This window comes from Thermobia domestica, chromosome 17, assembly GCF_964235325.1.
Source record: "Thermobia domestica chromosome 17, izTheDome1.hap1.1, whole genome shotgun sequence".
Taxonomy (NCBI): domain Eukaryota; kingdom Metazoa; phylum Arthropoda; class Insecta; order Zygentoma; family Lepismatidae; genus Thermobia; species Thermobia domestica.
The window spans coordinates 182,036,283-182,060,178 of record NC_137470.1 but is presented as its reverse complement, the minus strand read 5'-3'; the positions used below and the strand labels follow the sequence as shown (position 1 = coordinate 182,060,178).

The 23,896-nt window shown below is 35.2% G+C and overlaps 1 protein-coding gene across 1 annotated transcript in view; it reads right to left on the bottom strand.

The window, feature by feature from the left end:
• Positions 1–14,616: 14,616 nt before the first annotated feature.
• LOC145674263 (putative serine protease K12H4.7) overlaps positions 14,617–23,896 on the bottom strand; it is a 166,821-nt gene continuing 157,541 nt past the window's right edge. Inside the window, exon 11 of the mRNA XM_081744098.1 lies at positions 14,617–15,569. The gene's annotated coding sequence lies outside the window, so the exon portion shown is untranslated. The remainder of the gene's footprint in view (positions 15,570–23,896) is intronic.

The following is a 23,896-nucleotide window of genomic DNA, read 5'->3' as shown; positions in this document are numbered from 1 at the left end:
ATAAAAATAATTTCTTTTTATGATAAGTATTTATGGAACTTGTTCTTCGGTTTGAAAGAAAGGGAAATCTGCACTCGATTAAAGGTACGAATTTATTTCTTATTTTTAAAGAAAGGAATATATTAGTACTAGACAAGAGAGGTCCTGGACTGGCCTTGAGTATTCATATTGGAGTTAAGTGTGAGAGGTCCTTGACTGGACTCGAATATTTGCGTCAAACTTTAGAGGTTCCTGACTTGACTGGAGAATTTGCTTTATTATTCAATTTTGAAGATTTACAATTCAGTGAACAATTCTTTGGAATTATATTATTTTTTTCTTTTCTCAAACTGAGAAATAAAATATTTATTGAATCCAGATTTTGACTTGGCAGCGAGAAGATAGATTAATTATTGTAATTTATTTGTAATAAACATTTATTCCTGAATTGGTTGTGTTGTTATTTGTTTATATATATATATTTACTGTTAATTTATGAACTATTACTCCTCTGGATTTCCGAATTGAAATAACAGCCATAGCTATCCGGATGCTTGCTCGTGTAAAGCCCCTTCTGAGGCCAGGCTGGATTGGTTTTTCCCACCTTGTCCGCTAGGATACGGATGGGGGCGTTACAAATTTGAAACACAGCCCAAATCCGTTCTAAAATTTTTGGGTTTGTATTGTAAGTCCTCTCTAAAATTTTTGGGTTTGTATTGTAAGTCCGCTCAAAATTGTTTGTTTTGTTTGGTAAGTCCTCTTAATATTTTTGTTTTTGTAAATATTTCACATCCGTTATTATTCCTTTGATCTAAGGATTAAACTCGTTGTTATTTATGGAAGTTCACATATTGCTTTTGCATTTAAGAATTAAATTTGTGATTGATAATTAAAAATTATGGTTCATTTATAAATTACTAGTATGTTTGATAAATTGAATTAAGGTGAAGCAAGGAATTATTAGGATTATTTCCATTTGGTCAGAAAAGTCTGGGTCGCAGTAGTGTTCGTAGTTAGTATTGTATTTTGTATGTATTATAATTATATTATTTATGTTGTATTTATATTTGTATTGTTCTATAATATTACTTATGTGTAATCCGATGGAGTATGTCAGTATTGATATTCCGGAGCAATATTCCGAATTGATAACGGTAGATAGAACCGCCAATCTTGAAACAGATACTAGATCTGAATTTGGACAGTTGAATATGTCACTGACTCCGCCAACTCAAGAGAGTTTTCATATTAGACAACCAGCTATGGGAGCTAATAATTTTGAATGTGGAGGTAGTTCGCAGTCACCTGTGGATGAATACAATTTTAGTAGATTTGTTAATATTGGGAGTTTAAATGAATCGTTTCGAGATCAGAGGCAAGTTACTTTTAATGAGCCTTTAACGAGTTCTGGTTCAAATAATGATAGGAATTCGATAAATTTTGGAAATTCAGGTCCAAATAAGAATGGGATTCCTTATAGGTATTTGAATCTTAGAGATTATTACCGAAGGGTTTCTCAAATTAGAAATTCCACTCCCAAGACTTCGTTACATCCGTGGTATGATGCTCCACCTAGGAGAACTCAAATTGGTGAAAATGTGTTAACAGGGTTGCCAACTTTGCCTAGTACTAATGAATCTTCAAATGTTGAGCATCATCTCCTGATGAAGTATACATTTAAAACAACTAGTGATTTTCTAGAGTCAAAATTTAAGGAATTTAAAATAACAGATGGCAGTAATAGTTTGGTAGTTTTTGAAATATTAGCCAAAATTGAGGAAACTCTAATGGATACTAGCTACTCTTTGAGTATGATTCTTTCTGTTCTTGTCGGAAAATGTGAAGGTTTGTTATTAAAAGAAATTTTGTAAGCATTGAATCATCGAATAGCTTGGAATGAATTAAAATCTAGGCTTGTTAACAATTTTATTACGCCTGTTGCATTGCATTCACTTATTTCTGATAGAATTTATAGACGTCAACGCCTGTCTGAATCAGTTACTCAGTATGTAAGATCTATAATAATTGCCATGAATGTATTAAATTTTATGGATAGTGAGTTAGACATGATAAATATCATAGTATGTGGCATGAATCCAAATCATAGATATAAAATGTTGAATTATTACATCCCAGCTACCCGATCCGAGTTAATTGACATTGCTGTTAAACATGAATTAAATTTTCGAAATCAATTGGAATATAATAAGGAGATGGGTTCTTCTCGGAAAAAGACTAATTTAGTAATGTTAAATCCTGATCAAGGTTATAAAAATCGAGAATTTCCAGTGGGTGATAAAAATATTTCTTTGAATAAAGGATTAAATAATTCTTACCCTACTAATGTAAAGAATCGTTTGAAAGTAGAACCTCAGGTTCATAGAAAAAACAAGTTTCCGAATGAACGGTCTGATCAATTTAAAGCATCTAATGCTTCAGTTAACACTATTCCAAGTGAAATGGACAATACCGTCGCTTCATTTGTGGTTGGTAAAATACATAATTATTTAACAGACATTTGTGTGGATGGAGGTTCAAGTTTTAACATCATTCGACTGGACTTAGTGCGGTTTTGTGGATTAGAAAAATTTATTAGATTGACTCCTGAAAAGGTGGTAAATGCTCCGTCCGGGTTAAATTTTTCAACGAACCGGGAGATAATATTGACTTTGAATCTCTCAGGTCATTTTGAGAGAATATCATTTAAGATAGTGGAACAGTTGCCTTGCATGTGTCTTCTGGGAACGCCTTTCTTACGATCAACAAACTCAGTTATAGATTATGCTAGAAATTGTTTGATTCTACGCGGTGGAAAGAAACGGGTTAGATTAAATTATAAGAAGATGATTCAACATAACAAACATCTTAGCGCATTTAAATCTGGTGATGAGTCTGGCCAAAGGGATGAAATGTTAACTGATCATCACTCTACTAAACATGATGTTTCTTCTGTTTCGAACTTTATGGTATCAATTTTTATTTGTGAAGATGGATTTAATTTTCGGAAAAAAGATGAGAGTATTCAGTGCGATTTGGATTATTTTGACCTTGAATCCAAATTATTAGAAATTCCAGCGCCTAGTGCTATCCTGCTGAATCATCTGAGATCTATGATTGATTCAGAAGTTGGAGACGTTCGTAAAATCGAAGATTCCATTGAATCCATGTGGAAGGATGAAAGTTGTAAGAATTTTGGGAAAACACTGGGTGGTGCGATTGAAAGGTCCGGAGTCACAAATCCACTTGGGACTCAGTATAATAATTCATCTTCTGAGGGCAGTTGTGTCTCAGTTATTGATAATTTTCATGGAAATCAGAGTGGTGCAAATTAAATATCCTAGATTAACTTGGAGAATTCGGGACAGTGCATTGCGAATTCTCGGTTAATGGACAAATTAGGGAATAGTAGTTCAAAAGAAAATTCGAGTCAACCTTTAGTTATCGATTTAACATCTGCAGTTCTGAATGTTGAACGTGGTCAGAGTGAACATTCGGCGAGCAATGCTAGGTTGCCAGATAAGGATCAAGATAGTGTTGTGAAAGCCGATGTAAATACTAGTGGAAAGAAAATCAAGCGTAGTAATCGTAGGAAGAAAGGACCAAAGAATAAGACTTTAGTGGTAACTCAGGATTCAAACTTAGCTGAAAAGAAAGTGGAGCTTAGTCATAGCAGTGGTCCAGTGAATAAAGTGGATAAACTGAATTCCTTAGATGGTAGCAGTGGCTCTGAATTTTCGGATATTGATATCGATCAAGCTGAAAACTTTCACAAGTTTATTCAGAGAAATAAAAAGTTTATTTCGGACGAGCCTCGTACATCCGATAGTTTACATGATCAGGCTACCATGCAGGTGAAAAATCCGGAATGCACACAGTTGAAAAACCAAAATGATAATCGGGATTCTTGGAGATTCAATGAATCAGAGATGATCTCTTTCATTGATTCTATAAAGGCTAAATATAAAGACGTGATATCAGATAAAGTAGGGTGTATAAAAAACTTTATTGGTAGATTATATCTTAAGGACAATAAACCATTTAAGGACACAACATTTCCTATTCCAAAAAATAAAGAAAAGATTTTTTATGATCAAATTCGAGAGTTATTGGATCAAGGTATTCTAGAGGAAGTTGATCACTCTAATTTTGCCAGTAGCTGTTTTCTAGTTCGGAATAAGAATAACACTCATCGTATTGTTGGGAATTACATTAAGGCTAATTCACTTATTGTGAATGACGTATATCCTTCTCCTAATTTAGAGGAATGCCTGACAGGTTTAGCTGATAAGCGAGTGTATACAAAAATAGATTTACGCCGTGCGTACTTCCAAATCCAGCCAGATAAAGGTTCTCGAGACATAACAACTATTGTAACTCCAAAAGGGTGCTATCAGTATACTCGTCTTCCAGTAGGAATTAAGAGTAATATTTTGTCTCGAGCCATAGAAAAGGTATTAGGAGATATGAGAGACGAGGGTGTTAAATTATTTTTCGATGTCCTGATAGCTTCCAATTCCATCGAAGAACATATGAAAACGGTTGAAAGGGTATTCGAACGATTTAAAGATTATGGTATTACTGTATCCCCAGACAAATGTATGTTCTTTTACAGACGCATTAACTATTTAGGATATGTGATAGAAGGGGATCAAATGGAAATCGATCCTAGTAGGGTGTCAGCCATTAAAAATATTCCTCCTCCTAGAAATCGACGTGGCCTTATGAAAATACTAGGTTTATTTAATTATTACTCAAAATTTGCTTATGAATTTCAAGAATTAATGGTACCGTTGAGTGTCTTCAGTTAAATCATAGTTAAATACAAATTTGTTAATAATAGTAAAATAACTTCATATATATATTAAAGTTAAAGTTTCTTTGAAAAATTGAAAATAGTCTAGAATATTTAACGTTGTTTGTTATATAAATATATACATAATATTGTAGCCAGTTGATTGTTGTTTAAATATGTTTGTTTAAAATTTTGTGTGTTATAATATTTTTGTTTTCCGTAGCTTGCCAAGAAGAAGATGTCGAAAAATTCCTGGTTTGAGAATTTTTCTTTCCAGGGCGGCGAGTTGTAACGTGCCCGTTACAAGTCACAGGAAAAAAAAATTAAAAAAATAAAAATGTAAATCTTCGATAAGGAAAATGGTAAAATTACTATTATTGTATTTAATATTATGTGTTGCAGAAGCAGACATAAGCTTATAAAAAAATCATCTTCGTATTTTTTTAAAAAAATAGGAGAGAAAGAATTGAATGTAAAAAATAACGCTTGTGAGAAGATTTCCTTTGCCTTTCGTAACCGAGAACGTCAAGGTCTTGGCTTATGCGCTGGTCGTCGACTGCGCATGGTCACAGCTTTGCGGCCGCAAGCAGCTGGCCTCGACTAGCTGACTTGGGCTGTGTTATGCGAACGGGTAACATCTGGAAGGATTCAGTTGTTCGAATGGATTACGGATCTAAATGGAAGTTTCGTGTTGGTTCACGTTTCTTGTATTGAAGTCTTCGTTTGTAGAAGAGTGTGTTATAGAAGGAAATAAGAATATCCATTACAAGTGAGGATTATGATTATAGTGATATTTCATTTACTGCAATATTTCGTGTATTTGCGTTTTTTGGCAAAATTAGTGAAATTAGTGTTGCTTGAAAAAACGATAAAAGTGTCGGAAGGGAGGCTTGATGTAGCTCTCTCTGCTTCTATTAGCAAGCGAATTACAGTAAAGTGCATTAGTAATACTCGGAATCACGCAATTATAATTGTTTCTGCATTTTTTCTCGATTTCGTGAATGTGGGAAATTGTGGATCTACGTCCCATTTTCTCATTTGAGTTTCTAATTGAATTGGGATCATTTAAATTGAATCCTGAGCATAACCTCACTTTACAGTGGATTATTCTTGTTTTGATAAGAGAGTCAGAGGCAATTGAGGGCAGAAAAACTACAGAAAGTTGAGGTAGAAACGTGGATTTTCAGAGGTGAGTGAATTTTCAATTTTTCTATTAGATTGTCTGTCTACGTCTATTCTGTTTACTCTTTGGGTTGTCTTGTTGGATTCCATTTGGTTGGATTTTCAGCTGAATATATAATTATCGCGTATAAGCTCGGCAAATCCAGGGGAACAAAGGTGGAGGGATTGTACCCGAAACCTTTGAAATGTACTATTTACCCTATGTTCATTACAGGTCTGAAATTCATGTTTTTGATTCAAAGAGTAAAATCCGAAAGGTTTATTAATGCTGTTTTTGAATGCTGAAGAATTGATAGTAAAATTTAATTCTTTTTTTTAGAAAGTAAAACTTCGTTTGACTTGTTCGTGCTGTTTGGAGTATGTTTGACCGGTTTATGTTTGAAATGTTTCGATGTTGCAACGCATTCAATTGGATATAGTAAAGTTCTTTGCGGTTGTTTTTCGTCGGGAAATTTCCATTTTCAAACTAAATTGCGACAAAGTAATAAAAATAATTTCTTTTTATGATAAGTATTTATGGAACTTGTTCTTCGGTTTGAAAGAAAGGGAAATCTGCACTCGATTAAAGGTACGAATTTATTTCTTATTTTTAAAGAAAGGAATATATTAGTACTAGACAAGAGAGGTCCTGGACTGGCCTTGAGTATTCATATTATAGTTAAGTGTGAGATATCCTTGACTGGACTCGAATATTTGCGTCAAACTTTAGAGGTTCCTGACTTGACTGGAGAATTTGCTTTATTATTCAATTTTGAAGATTTACAATTCAGTGAACAATTCTTTGGAACTATATTATTTTTTTTCTTTTCTCAAACTGAGAAATAAAATATTTATTGAATCCAGATTTTGACTTGGCAGCGAGAAGATAGATTAATTATTGTAATTTATTTGTAATAAACATTTATTCCTGAATTGGTTGTGTTGTTATTTGTTTATATATATATACTAGCAGCGTTCACCCCGCTTCGCTGCGGTCACCCCGGAACGCAATAAACTTTGTTACTTAGATAATTTTTACTTTTTCGCTTTCAAATTGCAAGCGCCTGTCATTTATGTTAACCCGCCGAGTCACGTGCTCATGCGGGTTGCATATACATACGTTTATTTTTACCTATGATGAACTATGGAGACTTGAATGGTCCATTATCTCAAGACACTGGTAATTAAAAATTAAAGTGATATGATAAAAACCATCTAGGGTCCAAATCCTAACAACCCCCCAAAAATGAAAGAAATCGGTTCAGCCGTATTAGCGTGATGAGTTCACAAAGGATTTGTACGTTCTCTTTTATATATATAGATTTACTGTTAATTTATGAACTATTACTCCTCTGGATTTCCGAATTGAAATAACAGCCATAGCTATCCGAATGCTTGCTCGTGTAAAGCCCCTTCTGAGGCCAGGCTGGATTGTTTTTTCCCACCTTGTCCGCTAGGCTACGGATGGGGGCGTTACAGTATTCAAACAACACTCAACAACCAAAGTCGAAAACGGTTCAATTTTCTTATCTCCACAAACGGAAGGTACCATAGGAGCGCCACGAGAAACAGGGTCACTGAACGTAGAACTACGCCAACTATGCTTAAGGTACTAAATTTAAGTGGATCTTGTAAGATTTTGAACTGAACAATAACGCGAATTAACTGCTTTAAGTCGATATTTAATTTAGTCGTGGATAGGCCCTATGACTTTTGTTGTTGTTGTTGTTCTAGATATTTGATTGATTGTTGTTCTAGAACACTGATTTTAGATATTTGAAAGTATCCAATTTGTCCAAAACTATTATTTGATATTTTAACACATCCATAATTACCGGTATTACAATCCCGGCTGTCTAAAATGAGAAGCAGTTGTGAGAACTAATGGAATAAATATGTGATTGTGTGGCATACTGCAGTGTACAACGTATTTCGAGCAATGAACTTAATCCTTAAGTTTACAGTTTTATGTATTAATGTAAATATATATATGGTTCATTTAGAACACAAATGAATAACGGAAATTTACCAAACAAAAATACAAAGTTTGTGCGGTGCTCTTAATCACATGGAAAGTTAACACTATTTCTACATTAATGGAGATATTTACAATGTCTGGACGTGTATTTTGAAACCTCTAGAAAGTCGCTTAATATTTAGATCTTAAAGATGAAATATGTCCAAACCGATGAAACGTTCACTTAATTATTTTGTTGACTAAATCATGTGGTTAGGATTCCACGTTAATCAGTAAGTCGCGACTCATATAGCCTATTTGCTGAGAGGAACGTTATACTCAAAATCAACTCAACTCTTTTGTTGAGTAAATGCACCATATAAAGTACGCACCATAAACAGTATTCATTTACTCGGTTAGAACATTTGTGAATGCACAATTGTGACATAAATTATGTTCAGCCTTGAAAACTAACCTAGTCTGCACAGATTATGAGTTTGAAATATAACTGCTTGTATCGACTGTTTTTGAGTAAATCCTTAAGTTTTCGAAAAATCCAGAATAAGATTTTACACTAACAAAATACTTATTATTGTCTCAAATAATAATAACAAAAATAAAAAAAAAGAATGTGGGAATTCAATATTGAAGCCGAGAGTTATAGACATTCCATTTCCCATGGATTCCCATATCATTTCCCATTCCGATATAAGATCGAGAGTCTAATATTTCTATATAAGATAGGTTATTGCTAACTCTTACAGTTTAGAGTTTACCTGAATCGTTATTGAAAACGGGCGTTTTAATACATTTTAATACTTCTGGTTTAGATAGAGCATGAGATCGAGACTGATTTCGTCCAAAGTATCTTCTGTAGCTTTCTATTACTGTGCATTATCTATTGAAATAACCAGAGACTCAGCAAGTGATATCAATTTTGCACAACTTCCGGTATTAGTAAGAAAACAATAGCAGCAATAGGACCAATTATTGAATATTTGTTCTAAATATAAAAACAACTAAGTTTCGTTTCGCAGTGTGAAACTAAGGCAAACTTCCCAACCATGGAAATTCAAAAAATGAAATGAAATCTTTGAGTTTTACGTCCCACGGTTATGCCGGTTAGGCTAAGGAGACGGTGAAGATGAATAATGAATGAAATGGTGGAATGAAGAAAGTGGGAGAAAACGGGAGAACCCCGAGAAAACTCACGCACACGGTGTTTGTCCACCACAAAGTTCACTTGGCGGGGGCTGGAATCGAATCCGGGACCCCAAGCACCAGAGGTGAACGCTCTACCACTGAGCCACCGCGGCCCCTGCATGGAAATTCAGTCTCACACTTGAAGGGAGCAGACTGTGATGGTGTTTTCCCTTAACGCATTGAGTCGATTGCTGAAAATTGCTTGCCGCTTTTTATTACCGTTTTTGTACAAAATTGATAAGCTTTCAAACAGGAAATAGCGAATTTGTACCAGTTTCGGTTTGAATAGAATTTTAATTGAGGAGATGTAACCTATAGTGTTTTGGATTATCATGGTGCGTTGCCTTAACATGCTAAATAATTTGCAGGAAATCTCTTCTCGCTATATATTACTATTTCCGTCTTATCAATATAAACATTGAAACCGGAATTTGAACCACTTCTGTTGTGAGCAGGGAGTTGATTGAGGAGGTGGAACCTATCCTTCGGACGTTGAATCTATCGCATTAAACCACATTTCCATATATATTACTGTTTTCTGACTAATACCTGTCGCCAGAAGGAAGGGCGAACAAAACCGTACTATAAGACTCACGACACTTACGCATAGCATAGTTTGGAAATCTAATAAAAGATATGAGTTTACTATGTATTTCCATCTTTGTTTTCTATAATAGGTTGAAACTGCAGATTATTTTTCAATTACGTTGAACTATTTTTTTACCAAAAAAAAAAAAACTTCATCTCTTTTCGTAAAAAAATATACAACGTGCTATCGCAATCTCGCTTTCCACTAAAATGTCCCTATGCCACCCTTCCAATTTTTAATCTGAATTAATTAGTTCTATAGTTTAAACTTCATTCACTTTTCAGTGTGCAACACTGATGGTATTTATTAATTTTGTTAGTATATAGTATTGTATATTACAAAATCAGAATCAAAAATCACAAAAAAAAGAAAAGAAAAGAAAAGAAAACCACCTTTTATTACTGTGCAGTTTTGTTTTCACTTTAAAAAATAATAGCTTCATATTAAAGCATTCGTGTGTTGCTATGAAAACGAGCTTTCATTTAACTTTTGATAGCAGATGATTGACGACATTAGGAATGGAGATTGGTGACGCCACTGTTTCACTTTCTTATTTTATCCTGAGTACATTTATTAGTCACTATGAATAATTTGCAAATTTAGACGCAATGTTTTTTCTTGATCATGTTAAGAATGCGGCAATCACATATAAAGAAAATTCGTAAATGCAAATATGAAATTTTGTCCACTCGTTCTCTGGGTAATGTTTAAATACGTAGAAAATTCAACTAATTCAGAAGGTTAGTGATGTTGTTTTCAACGAACGAAAGTTCGTTACTGAATTCTCCATATCTGCATTTCTGTGCGTCATTTTTTAATTTTGAGCCCTCAATTTGATAGAGCATCAAGCTATCTGAGAAAGTGATGAATTTTTCGCATCACTCTTAGCATTCCCGTGATATTGAACAAAACTGTCAAATTTGGGGTGATTTAAGGAGCCACATCTCGGGGACAATAAGTTGTAGGGAGATGATATTTGTATTGATCAATATCTCAGAGGATGATTACATTTTGATACCAAATAGTAAAAGGTGGCCAGTGGCCAACTGGCCATCATTCTTCATCGATTGGCCCAAAAATGTTCGAATTTCGGAAGATTTACGAAGGCTATCTCGGGAACCGTAAATCATATAGGGATGATATTTTTGTAACTTTTGCGACAAAGAGAAGAAGGTGCGGATAAAAAGATTTACTTTTTACATGTAGGAACAATCACAGCTATCTTTTCTGGTCCATCTTTCCATTCTTCTGAGGTTCGTTCTGGAAATGTTCTTGTAGCATTCTCCACTGATTTTTTCTTGTATTTTTAACGTTTCTGCTGATTATCCATTTCATTAGTGAATATTTAGATAAAATAATTTTCGGATATAGATATTAAGGTGATAATTAAGCAGTGCTTGAACACACTCAATGGCATGCTTCCTCTGCGGAATTTGGAGATCTACCTGTACGTACATACAAATCAAATCACGTGTCGCTCTAATATACTTAACGATATTTCTTTTTAAGCTGGAGTTGACTGTAGAGATTACCAGTGTAATGGTATGCAAATCTTGCTTCCAACGATACATTAAAAGTGTTTAGTTGTAGTAACAGCGCAATTACTGTAAATGAGGTTGCACTAAATGCAATTTGTTGATTAATCCCATTATTTCAACGTGCGTTGAGCTTTATAAAGGATCCCATAAAGAACAAAATTAAAATGCTCACCACTTTTGTTCTAGTAAGTTGGCAGCACTGAATGTTACAGGATTTTCATCTGTTGTCTTTGTGGTTAGTAGTCGCTGAGCGCCGAATAGGGCGTGATTGTCATCTGTTTTCTGTATGGGTGATAATGGAGCGATTCACGGCGGAACAGCGTATTATCATAGTGAAAACTTATTACCAGTCCGATGAATGTTTTGCAGAGGCTGCTCGCAAATACCGTAGAATGTTCGGTCAACGTAATGCACCAAATAATTCGACTCTGATCAGATTAATTGTTAAATTTGAGAAAACCGGTTTCGTTGTGGACATTAACTCTTGTGGTGCTCTCATGTCAGTCGTTCTACGGAGAAGATTGTCATGATGAGTAATAATGGTGCTATAGTCCGATCTAGAAACCAGATAAGATCATACGCTATTCGGCACTCCGTGACTACTAATCACAAAAATAATAGATAAAAATCGTGTAACGTTGAGTGCTGCCACCTTACTTGAACAGAAATGGCGGTCATTTGAAAAGTTGCTTTCTTTATGAGGAAACCTTTTAATACGTTCAATATATTATCAATCAAGGTGGTTTACTTTGTTGTAATAACCAGTTTCGGTTTCAACTGCAGGAAACTTAAGATTGGATGAATGGTTGTGTGAAATAATGAGCATAGCTTGGAATCTACGAATAATATATATCTAGTTTCAAAATGAGACCTCAACACTTGAAAAGTTATTACATGTATTGCAGTGAATTTTACTATTCAAGAAAGGAACACGGTGGCTCAGTGTTAGAACGCTTATCTCTGATGCATAGGCTCGATCCACAGTCAAGTAAGGTGGACAACAACATGTGCTTAGGTTTCTTCCGCGTACAAGTTTCCTTCCACATTCTCATTCTGTTAGTTCTTCTATCATCATTCGTTTGGCTTGCTCATCCGTCTCCTTTATCCTAAAGGGCATAAGCGTGGGATGTTAAATTGAAAGATATACTATTCAAGAAATGGTGTGCTGTCACTAAACTGAAAAGGTGGATATTAAATTGACGTGTCCGCAACGCACAGCTAAAACAGAATTGCGAAATAGACAAATAATGTCGATAACTGACTCCCGCGTGTGGTCATATTCTATGTAATCAAATTTGATTAGTAGATATATCGTCGGTGAAAGGGCGAAGTAGCGTAACTTGTAAACATAAATTTCAGTTTTGACCACAATCCATCCTTATCTACCAACTATAAATAATTTCATACCTTGCATTAAGAGGTATGAACGTTCTGAAATGGTGTATCTTGAAATAGCACGGTATAAAGTTGAACGCGATATTTTAAATCGGTCTTCTGTAAAATTATAAAATAAAATCAAGATACGCCACTTCGCTCTTTCAACGACGATATACGTTCTAGAGTAGTAGACTACTGCCTTTCTTTTTTTCTTTTTCTTTTTTCTTTTCTTTTCTTTTCTTTTTTTTTTTTTTTTTGAGAAATTGCCAAGTAATATTTTAAAATCATATTTAGGTGAAGCTTTAGTCTATTTTTTTAAGCTCTAATCCACTCTTTAGGAAGGTTGTCTAGCTGATCTAATCTACACTTTAGGAAGCTTATCTAGTTGTTATATTAGTGCTTAATTGCTAGTGGCAAATATAGATATTCCTGCTTGAAATTTAGTGGTTGTTTCAAATATTTAATTTCCCCATATAGTTTGATTTTTAAAATAAATTTTATTTAATTGGTCAAATAGTTATTTCTGGAATTTCAAGTATAGCATAAATCCAGTATACACTCATAATCTACTACTCTACTAATCTAGCCTAATTTATTCTACTCTATTTAACTCTGCTCTAGCTTAGCAGACGTTGGTCTGAAATATTTTATGTTTGTGTGTGTGAGTATAAGAATAATTATTTTCATGGGACATTAGTTTTGACGCATAGTATCCATCTGTTTGCAATAATTCAAACATTCGTCCAAAAACATAACACTACATAATATCTCAGACGATCATTTAAAGTCGTAAAAGTGTCCCAGGAGGAAGGCAATATTTTAGAAAATGGTAAATGGGTTATTCAAAGCCTAAGGATTCATATGAATATTGATCTTAATCTCAACGGTTTGAGAGCTACAGGTTGTGAATTATGTTTCAATTTTTGTTGCGTATTGCTCACGCTCTAATTATACTACAGATGTGAGACATAGCGGATTTGAAAGGTGAGAGAATGACATTTCCAACGGTATGAAACATTTGGCAGTGGTATCTTTGGAATGGAGATTAATGAGGGAAAGTTAAGATTATGTAACGGAAGTGGATGGCAACACTGATTTTCAAATTTCCCTCAGTAACTTCACTTCAAAACACACCAGTGTCCATTATTGCGTACCTTTGGAGAGGCAATTTCATCGCCTTTCAAATCCGCTAAGTCTCACTTCTGTAGAATAATTGCAGAATGAGTTATAAGCAACATGAATTCAAAAGTGGTCCACAACCTGTAGCTCTCAAGCCATTGAGATTAGAACTCATGTTCATATGAACTTCGTTTTTTGCTTACCATTTTACGAAGTATTCACCCTTCCCCCTGAGACACCCTATATATATATATATATATATATATATATATATATATATATATATATATATATATATATATTAATTTGACGACCTACTACAATTTACACATGCTTTTAACGGGTTTAATGCCCGAGAGTACGTCCAGAAATATGAAAGATACGTAATACATAAAATACGTAAACTAGATTATCTAGCCTAAGTCGTGACATCTTGAACTTATTCTTCTACACAAAGGTTATTGTTCTGGTTATTGTTATTTACAATACTGAATCATAAAGTAAGATCTAGTTATTTTGATGTTGTTTTTCGTTTATTTATTTTATTACGAATCTGGCTGGGAAATAACATTTCTGTTGGCAACTCTGAGCTCATTATGATAAGTAGTCTAATTACTGTGCGTGATTGTCATCATCACCTGCTCTTCTGTTAAGACTGATTTTGTTATTTTAAATTGTATTAATTTATAAATCCTTACAGCAACAACTATAAAAGTGTTTCATGAAACACTCTCTTTATGCGTGCATGAACACGCCTGGAACATATTAATATGGTAAAGTTGAATTGCATAAAGCAAACTACCCATACTTTTTAAAACTAAATATTACGTAGCAAATGAAAACTAAGGGAAATAATCGATAACTACAACAAATGAAATGCAAGTCTCCAAATATGGCTTTATTTTGATTAGTAAGGTAATTATATCTTTACTGCGAACATTTTACCTGCTCATCCGCTTATGGTAGTTTGAGTACAAACGGTTTTCTTCTTAAATACTTAAGATAATGATACTAGTAAAAAACACCAAAACAAATCTTTCTAAATTATTCTTATTACAAATAACTAATTTATACAAGTAATTCATGAATGATTATCATGCAAATATCAGCAGCTCTTTCTTTAAAGCTACTAACAATCATGAAAACCATTTTTTTTAACCAAAAAACAATATTCACGAATTTTCATATCTTACTTTCAATATTTTCAACTTCGTGTACATAAGATGGAACCAAATTTAATATATTTTTTTCACTTCCCTTTAAATGACAATTCATATCACAAGCATGAATTGAATTCATTTAGTTATATATATAACTAAATGATTTCTCTATATATATATACAGAGAGAGAGAGAGAGAGAGATAGTACTACATATATACTAAATATCTCTTATAAACTCAGCGGAAATGATTGTTAACTCAATGCATTTACTTGTAGTTTTGCTTCGTGCTTTTAAATACAATTTTGGATTAAGATTCACAGTAACGTTTTATGATGTGTAATATTTCAATATAATATGTTTCCACTTTAAATATAATTGGTTATCATGGTTGATATTAAGCCAATGTATCATAAACACTTAATTATATGTTAAAATAATCTCCACGTTCATAACAACAATATGGTTTTACTATAAACTAATGCATATATAACAATGCTGGAAAAAAATCCCTTTTCTAACGCACACACACACACAATACGCAAATCATAAATTGAAGAAAAAGCTCGAAAATTTTATAATATTTATTATTATTGAAAACGATTAAAATTATTTTATCTTCGTACAGTGTAACAAAAACAAACACACATGACTGAGGAGAACATTTTGTGGCAGTAGGAAGGTCTCGTTGAATCTGCAAATAAATAAATAAATAAATAAATAAATAAATAAATAAATAAATAAATAAAACAAAGTTGTATGGCATGTTAAACTGTCTCCTACAAGTATATATATAATGATCCAAGTAATACAGACAATTTGAAATGATGTACAGTGGTGTGAATTAAAAGAATAAAATCCTGAGGCGAATATTCGTACGGGGAACGGGAATAAGAAATGTCCCAATCTTCGTAACATGGAACTGCATAATTTACACCTTCTACCAAACATCGTTAGGGTCATGAAGTCGAGGAGGCTCCAGTGGGCAGGTCATGTAGGCAGAATGTAAGAAAGTACAAATACTTTCAAAGTTTTAAATAATAATTCAATCAGGAAATTACCATTACGTCGCATGAGAACTAGAGGAACGTAACTCCAAAAATGCTGTTTTCGTCTTCTTCATGTTTGGACAATTTTAAAAGCCCCGTTTGGTGTGAAAGCAACGTAACACCATATGTTCTACTTGTCGATCATCTGTTGTAATGTAGCTCAATTACAATCTTATTAAAAACACATCTTTCTAAGGAAATAATATTTTTGTCCTCTCGTCTGTAAACCTACGAAAATGGAGTTACGTTTCTGATGCGACAATTAGGAAGTAGAATTTGAACTAGTTGGCTAAGGGCACAAGTTAATGAAGAGGTTTTGTGAACGTGGCATTGAATCTACGTGTTTCATAGCTCATAAAGTTATATATATCATACTAGCTGAACCTGCGCTCTCTACACAGCGCATCATTCGCATCTGAGCATAAATCTCCTTCTCATTCCTCACAACATATGTTCCTTTACAGACACAAGTGAAAGACGTCTTGATTTTTTTAAGAAAATCGGAAATGGGTATCATAAAGGGGAGATTTTTTCGATTATTTTTTCCATTATCTCGCACCATTTGCAAGATTTGAGCCTAGTGCCGGTTGTAGTTTCTAATTCATCTATGACTAGCACTCTCTTTCTTCTTGCATACAGAATGTTATAAGCAAATATATTACATATACAATTAATTATAATGTCAGTTATATTTGGTGTTCCGCGGTGGCTCAGTGGTAGAGCGTTCACCTCTGGTGCTAGGAGTCTCGGGTTCAAACCCTGCTCCCGCCAAGTGAACTTTGTGGTGGACAAACACCGTGTGCGTGGGTTTTCTCGGGGTTCTCCCGTTTCCTCCCACTTTCTTCATTCCACCATTTCATTCATTACTCATTATCACCGTCTCCTTTAGCCTAACCGGCATAACCGTGGGACGTAAAACTCAAAATTTCATTTCATTTCATTTCATATTTGGTGTTCATTGGGCAAAACACTCAAAAAATAAAGATTTATCTTAGACTCGAGAAATGGTTATCCTTCATTTTTCATTATTATTTGGCCATGAAGCAAACGTCTGAGATATATACAACCCCTATATACAGCAATATGATGTTGGAATGTATAACGCATAGGATATAATGCCTTTTTTTTTAATTTCAACGCTCCCAGTGTACCCTAAGAAAATGTAATAAAGAAATAATGACCATGTTTTTCTTAAATATTCAATTAGAACTGGACAACCTACACAAAATTTGCAATTGATCAGTGAAAACGTCATATTTCTAGATCCTGTAGTTTCCGAGATCTCATTGTCGAAAGAATTGACCACAAACATATAAACGTCCTCAACATATAGTTTAAAAGAACTCGGAAGATGGAAGCGCAATTCACATGCATTGATTTTAGAGAAGTCTTATTAAAATAAAAAGGGCTTTGAACTTTATATTATAAACTTTATGAAAAAGATATAGTTAACTAATTTAGACTATTTAAAGTAGAAATACTTAAAATCTTTGTCTCTGTTAGACGTGAAATCACACACAACCGTAAATGAAAGACTTGAAAGCAAATTTATAGGTTGGAGCAAAGTAAGGTGGTGCTCTGCTTCTAGACGTTTTTTTTTTTTTGTGACTTCCAACGTACACGTATTCCTCTATCATTAGATCATCATCGTCGCTGGAATCGCATGCTCCACAATTACTTAGATGCCTATAAACGAAAACGTTGGATCTCAGCCTGCAAAAATCTATCCACTACCTCGAACCTTACCAAATTCTGGCAAAAATTTCATCAGGTAACTGGCAAAAACCGTCATACATCGTACCCTATCATCTCACATAACAACCCTCTTCAAACCGATACTGACAAAGGAAATGCGTTCGCCTCTTTCTTTCAAGACATTTTTACCCCAACCGTATAACCACTTCATCCAACTCTCATCCGCCGTGTGGAAAACCTTGCAAACCCGCACGCTTCTCAACTCCAACCCAATCTTCACCACCAACTTACCGCTTCTCCTCTTAACGTTCTCATAACTCCTGAAGATATCTCTTCCGCCATTCGATCAAAAGGAAACATGGCCCCCGGCTTTGATCACATTACCTATAAACGCATCAAATCATGCCATCCATCTCCTCCCATCCTCTTTTCACTTCTCGCAACCATCTACAACTTCATTCTTCGCACCGGATTTTACCCTCCCCAATGGAAAATCTCCAAAACTCTCATTTTCATCAAACCAAAAAAAAAAAAAACTCCTAGTGCACTCTGATCATACCGACCAATCCAACTAACATCAGTCCTTAGCAAAATCTTTGAACGCATTCTAGTCAGCCGTTTGCATACTAATTTTTCCGACCATAATCTCATCCCTCTACATCAAGCCGGCTTTCGCCCACATATTAGTATTTCTGACCAGCTTCTACGCCTCACCACTGCTATAACAAATCATTGTAATACCTCAAAACTATCTTGTCTCTTACTGTTCGATCTGGAGAATGCTTTTGACAGTTTGGCATGCCGGCCTCATCGCAAAACTTCAATCTTTCAATCTTTCTATCTCATACATCCGATGTATACTTTCTTTCCTTTCCAATCGTATGACTTATATTAATATCAATCAATCCCTTTCCTATCCGATCTTTCTTCACTGTGGCGTCCCTCAGGGATCTGTCCTTTCACCTCTTCTATATATTTTATATGTCGCCGACATGCCCCCTCTCCCACCAAATGTCTCAGTATACCAATATGCAGATGATACCGCTTTTCTTGCCACATCTAATACTGTTCAAAACATAAATAGAACACTCCAGCAGGCAATTGACGCCTTTACTTCCTGGTGTTCCAAATGGCGCCTCACCACCAATTCTCTCAAAACACAAACTCTTATTTTACTCCCTCCTCGTTGCCGCTCACGAATCCATCGCAATCCTTCACTTCTTCACATTAATGTAAATGGCACTTTCATCCGCCATCATCACAATTACCATCATCACAATCGCCATCATCAAAGATGATACCTACCTTGGGATCATCTTTGATTCTAAACTCAGTTGGAAACCCCACCTACAAAAGAGTCGATCACAGGCAGCGAACCGTTTAAACCTCATCCGACGGCTAGTGGGCACAACCTGGAGCTTACAAACCGACACCGTCATTACGACCTATAAAATATTCCTCCGACCTGCTCTCACACATGGCCATATCTGCTGGATCTCTACACCTGATGAACTATACAGGATGGGCCATTTTAATCAATCCACGGAAATATCTGAAAAATGATAAAACATAGAAGAAATTTTTGAAGTACACGTTATATATTGCTAAGGGGGAAAACCAATTCCGCCATAAGTACCCCTCTCCGCCCCCCGTAAATTGGGGTAACGGGGGTAACTTTGAAATGCCAAATGGGAACATGGGTCGAGTAACACCTTGTTCGAAAGATCTTGGAAAACTAAGTAACGCTGTGCCAAAAGATGTTTCAAATTGTGCACCAGCTTCAAAATGGCCGCCATGATATGGTTCGGAAACTTCAGTACCCGTAGTATGAAAACCATGGAAGGTAAATGAATAGAAAAAAATTGAAATACGTAAATATCATAGGGCATATCGAATGGTGTGATCCCTGTGATCCAAGCGGTCTCCCTGAAGGGGTCTTGGGGGCTAATTTCAAAACTTCAAATAGTAACATGAGTCGAGTGGTACCTCGTTCGATAGATCTTGCAAAATCAAACATCTTGCCGGAAAAAAAAACGATTGAGATGAAATGGCAGTGTTCTCAAAAGGCCGCCGAAACATAGTATCCGTGTCAGAGAAAAGGTTTAGTACCCGTAGTATGAAAGCAATTGGAGATAAATCAACAGAAGAAAAACTGGAGTAGCTAACTGACGTAAGGCACATCGAGAGGTGTTGTCGGGGTGACTCCAAGGGCCAACTGAAAAGTATCCGGGTCAACTTGAAAATTTCAAATAGCAACTTGAAGCGAGTAACATCATGTTAGATAGACAAAATAATATCAAACACCTTCTGTAAGAATATTTTCGACATGAGACACCGTTTTCAAAATGATCGCCAAGACATGGTGAGTGTGTCTAAGGAAACGTCTAGTGCCCATAGTATGAAAACGGTTAGACAAATGAAAATAACAAAAATTAAATAGGAAAACCACGGAGGCGTTCCAAGGCTCGAGAATAATACAACAGAGATTAAAAAAAATATATTAGAATAAAATTGCCATAATGTATAGAGAGAAATCCAAGTCCTGCAAAATAATATCTCCCTGCGCTCTGTATGTGAGTGGGGTTTAAAGTAACTGTGAAAGTTCAAATGAGAACTCTACTTTAATTCGCAAATTAAGGCTACCTTACAAATAGGTATGGAGTGGTTGAAACATTTGTTTGTAAGGATGACGCTGTAGTGACTAAAAAAAGGTGCAATTTTATTTGAATGGTAACGCATATCTGTATGGCTGAGTATGATTTGATGCGAAAACAGAAAGAACGTTATACGAAAGAAGTTGCCAAATAATGCAGTTGCTGGAACTTACAAACGTGTGAATTTGCTAATCTCCGTCGCCACATAAATTTTTATGCAATGCGTGCTGGTTGTTCAGAAAACATTTCGGTGATATACGTACACACCGTTTCGTCCCTCAAACTCACAGTATGACATGAGTGCTAATAGTTAATTAACATGTAAATATGGCCATTCGCATTAACTCTGTGCACCGATTCTCTATCCATGAAGTCTGCCTTCCAAACAGCATTGGGTAGGTCAAGCGTACGCCCGAACCGTTGTCCGGTCGGACATTGAAATTTTGAAGTTAGCCCCCAAGACCCCTTCAGGGAGACCGCTTGGATCACAGGGACCACACAATTCGATATGCCCTATGATATTTACGTATTTCAATTTTGTTCTATTCATTTACCTTCCATGGTTTTCATACTACGGGTACTGGAGTTTCCGAACCATATCATGGCGGCGATTCTGAAACTGGTGCATAATATGAAACATCTTTTGGTACAGCATTACTTAGTTTTCCAAGACCTTTCGAACGAGGTGTTACTCGACCCATGTTCCCATTTGGCATTTCAAAGTTACCCCCCGTTACCCCCATTTACGGGGGGCGGAGAGGGGTACTTATGGCGGAATTGGTTTTCCCCCTTAGCAATATATAACGTGTACTTCAAAAATTTCTTCTATGTTTTATCATTTTTCAGATATTTCCGTGGATTGATAAAAATGGCCCACCCTGTATAATAGACTCGCCATCTCTGAAAGACATGCTCACCGACTTGCTTATCGTATCAAACTACCAGCACCGACTGCCGACCTCTATCGCCGAATCTACTTTCCAACAATATTTCCACACTTAGAAACACTTCGCACTAAATATATTACAAAAGTCATTGCAGAAGGAAATCCGATATTCCTAGACAACTTTCAACAGGACATAATACATGATACGTCCCCACGTCACCAACCCACTCCTCTACAAAATCTTCTCACTCTATACTATAACACTCTAGACGACGGTGACTCTCAAAAGGCCGACTTTGCCATCTACTATCCAACTCATCTTAGTCCATGCATTTATCCATCTCTGCACTAGTGTTCCATCAATGTTGCAAGCAGCGGGCTTCATCTGTCTTCATCAGCACTGTGACGCCCCAGGGCAGAAGATAACCATTCTCTTGTCCATACTAACATTACCCTCGTGTTTGTGACGTCCGCCTGCACTTCACGTCATCTCTCATTTTAAAAAGATGAATAAATAAATAAATAAGATGCCCAAAAATAACACTGAAATAAAATGCAATAAAATAATGCTCCAAATTCTCAATGACCCCTATAAATAAATAAACTTCCCCATAACTATAATCCTCATCTCGAAGAAAGGGCGTAACCCTTTGACCGGCTTAGCCCTTAAAAAAAGGTGGAGCAAAGTCACCTTACTTGTTTATAGAACAAAAGCAGGGAAGCGAAATCCACGCCGTGTTTTCACTGTGAGTCTCTAAAAGTTTATTATGCAGTTAGATTGTGTGAATGCTGGACGCTGATTGTATTACAGAACAACTTTTATAATCAATTGGAGGTCAGTGTTAAGAAAAATAGCGCATTTTAATACTTTTGTAATGTATTCTCTCTTGTTACGCTAAGTAATTCTGCTGGAACTGCAAAAGTTTCATTTTCTTATCTTCAGGAATGCTGACTTAAGTTGTTATGACGAGCATGATAATCGTGAAGTATCCTCAAAAGAGTTTTCAATTCATGTTTCTATATATTACCAAGTAGGGTGAATAGGACCATACCTACTTAGGGTGAACAGGGCCTTACTTTTGATTAGGGAGCCGCGGTGGATCAGTGGCACAACATTCATCTCTGGTGTGTGGGGTCCTTGGTTTGATCCCAGCTCGCGTCAAGTGGTGGTCAAACACTGTGTACATGGGTTTTCTCGGGGTTCTCCCGTTTACTGCTCTTTTTCCGTACACCATTTCATTCATTCTCATCATCACCCTCTACTTTGGCCTGCTTGGCGTAAGCTTGGGACGTAAAACTTAAATATTTCCCACTTTAATTTTGTACGAATGCATGCATCAACAACACCCCCACTAATTCATTCTATCTATCGTCTTATATATAATGGTGATATAAGAATTCGATAATTTTTGTCTCTCTTTCTTATTTCAGATGGGAAAATATAAGCGTTAAACGCAGATGACGTACAAGAAGCAGTACAGGTTTTTTTTTTCTCTTTCAAAATTAAAATATCTAATAAGGAATCAGCAATTAACGCTAACAATTCAAGTTCTGCAGAGAAAGAAACGTCAATAACTACATCTGTGAAAAAAGAGTTGAGTGTATGCTTATGTCTAAGGAGGCAAGCGTTTTTCCATGATTTAGTACCAACTCCCAAAAAGATCGTTAAAAAAATATCCAGTAAGTCTAGACCTAAGCAGCGTGCTGAGCTTCTAACATCACCTGAATCTGTTCGCAAAGCATTATTCAAAAGGGATTGGGAACGTAAAACGTCAGTAGTAAGTTCAGAAGATTTGACGGAAGAAAAAGAATATGATGAAGAAGAAGTAACAACAATACCAATAAAAACGAAATGATCATTGGTTTTGCAGCATTTCCTATTACTACCATTTGTCTTCATGCTTTGGGTATTAAGTATATTGCTACAAGTGCAAAGCGTAGTATCATACGCAATGTGTCGAAGGAGAACAAATGAAAATATTTACTTGTGGACGTTGTCTCAGCAGTCCAGCAACAGAACGAAAAAGAAGTTCCAAATGAAAAGTTTACTGTTTTCTGTATGTAAACTTAAGTTTTACTTTTGTGTACTCTTTTCGTATATAAAATAGGCTAGGCCTATAGATAAGGGTTAATTACCGATTTTTTGCTGATTAAAAAGAAGAGAGCGTTTGTGTTATTATTAACAGACTGTTCAAGGATTTTTAGTTGTAATGTGATTAATGTTCTACAAAAAGAAGGTATTACAGACTACTTATTTGTGTTGTGTTTTCCTAAAATACATTAGAGAGAAACTTGTTCCAACCGATATATAACTATATGACTTTATGAGCATGTAAATTTATCGCTCACACCATCTATAATTCTGAAATATTATGAATACGAATTGTACTCTATGTTTTAGTACGACTTTACAATTATCTGATGTTTCAATTCATTAATACATGTAGCCTTATTCATCTTACGAATGGCCCTATTCACCCAAATATGATAGGATGAACAGGGCCATTCGAGGCGAATATATATATATATATACATTTTATAGCATTTCACAATTTTTGAAGGAAATGGTTTTAAATGAAATTTGTAGTAAAGATATGGTATATTATAATTCTGTAAAAAGTTCTTTAATAAAGCACTAATTATAGCAGTACAAGGTAATTTTCTTTAAAGTGGTCCTATTCACCCCAATTTACCCTAGATCATATCATAACTATATATAATACTACATGAGCTGACA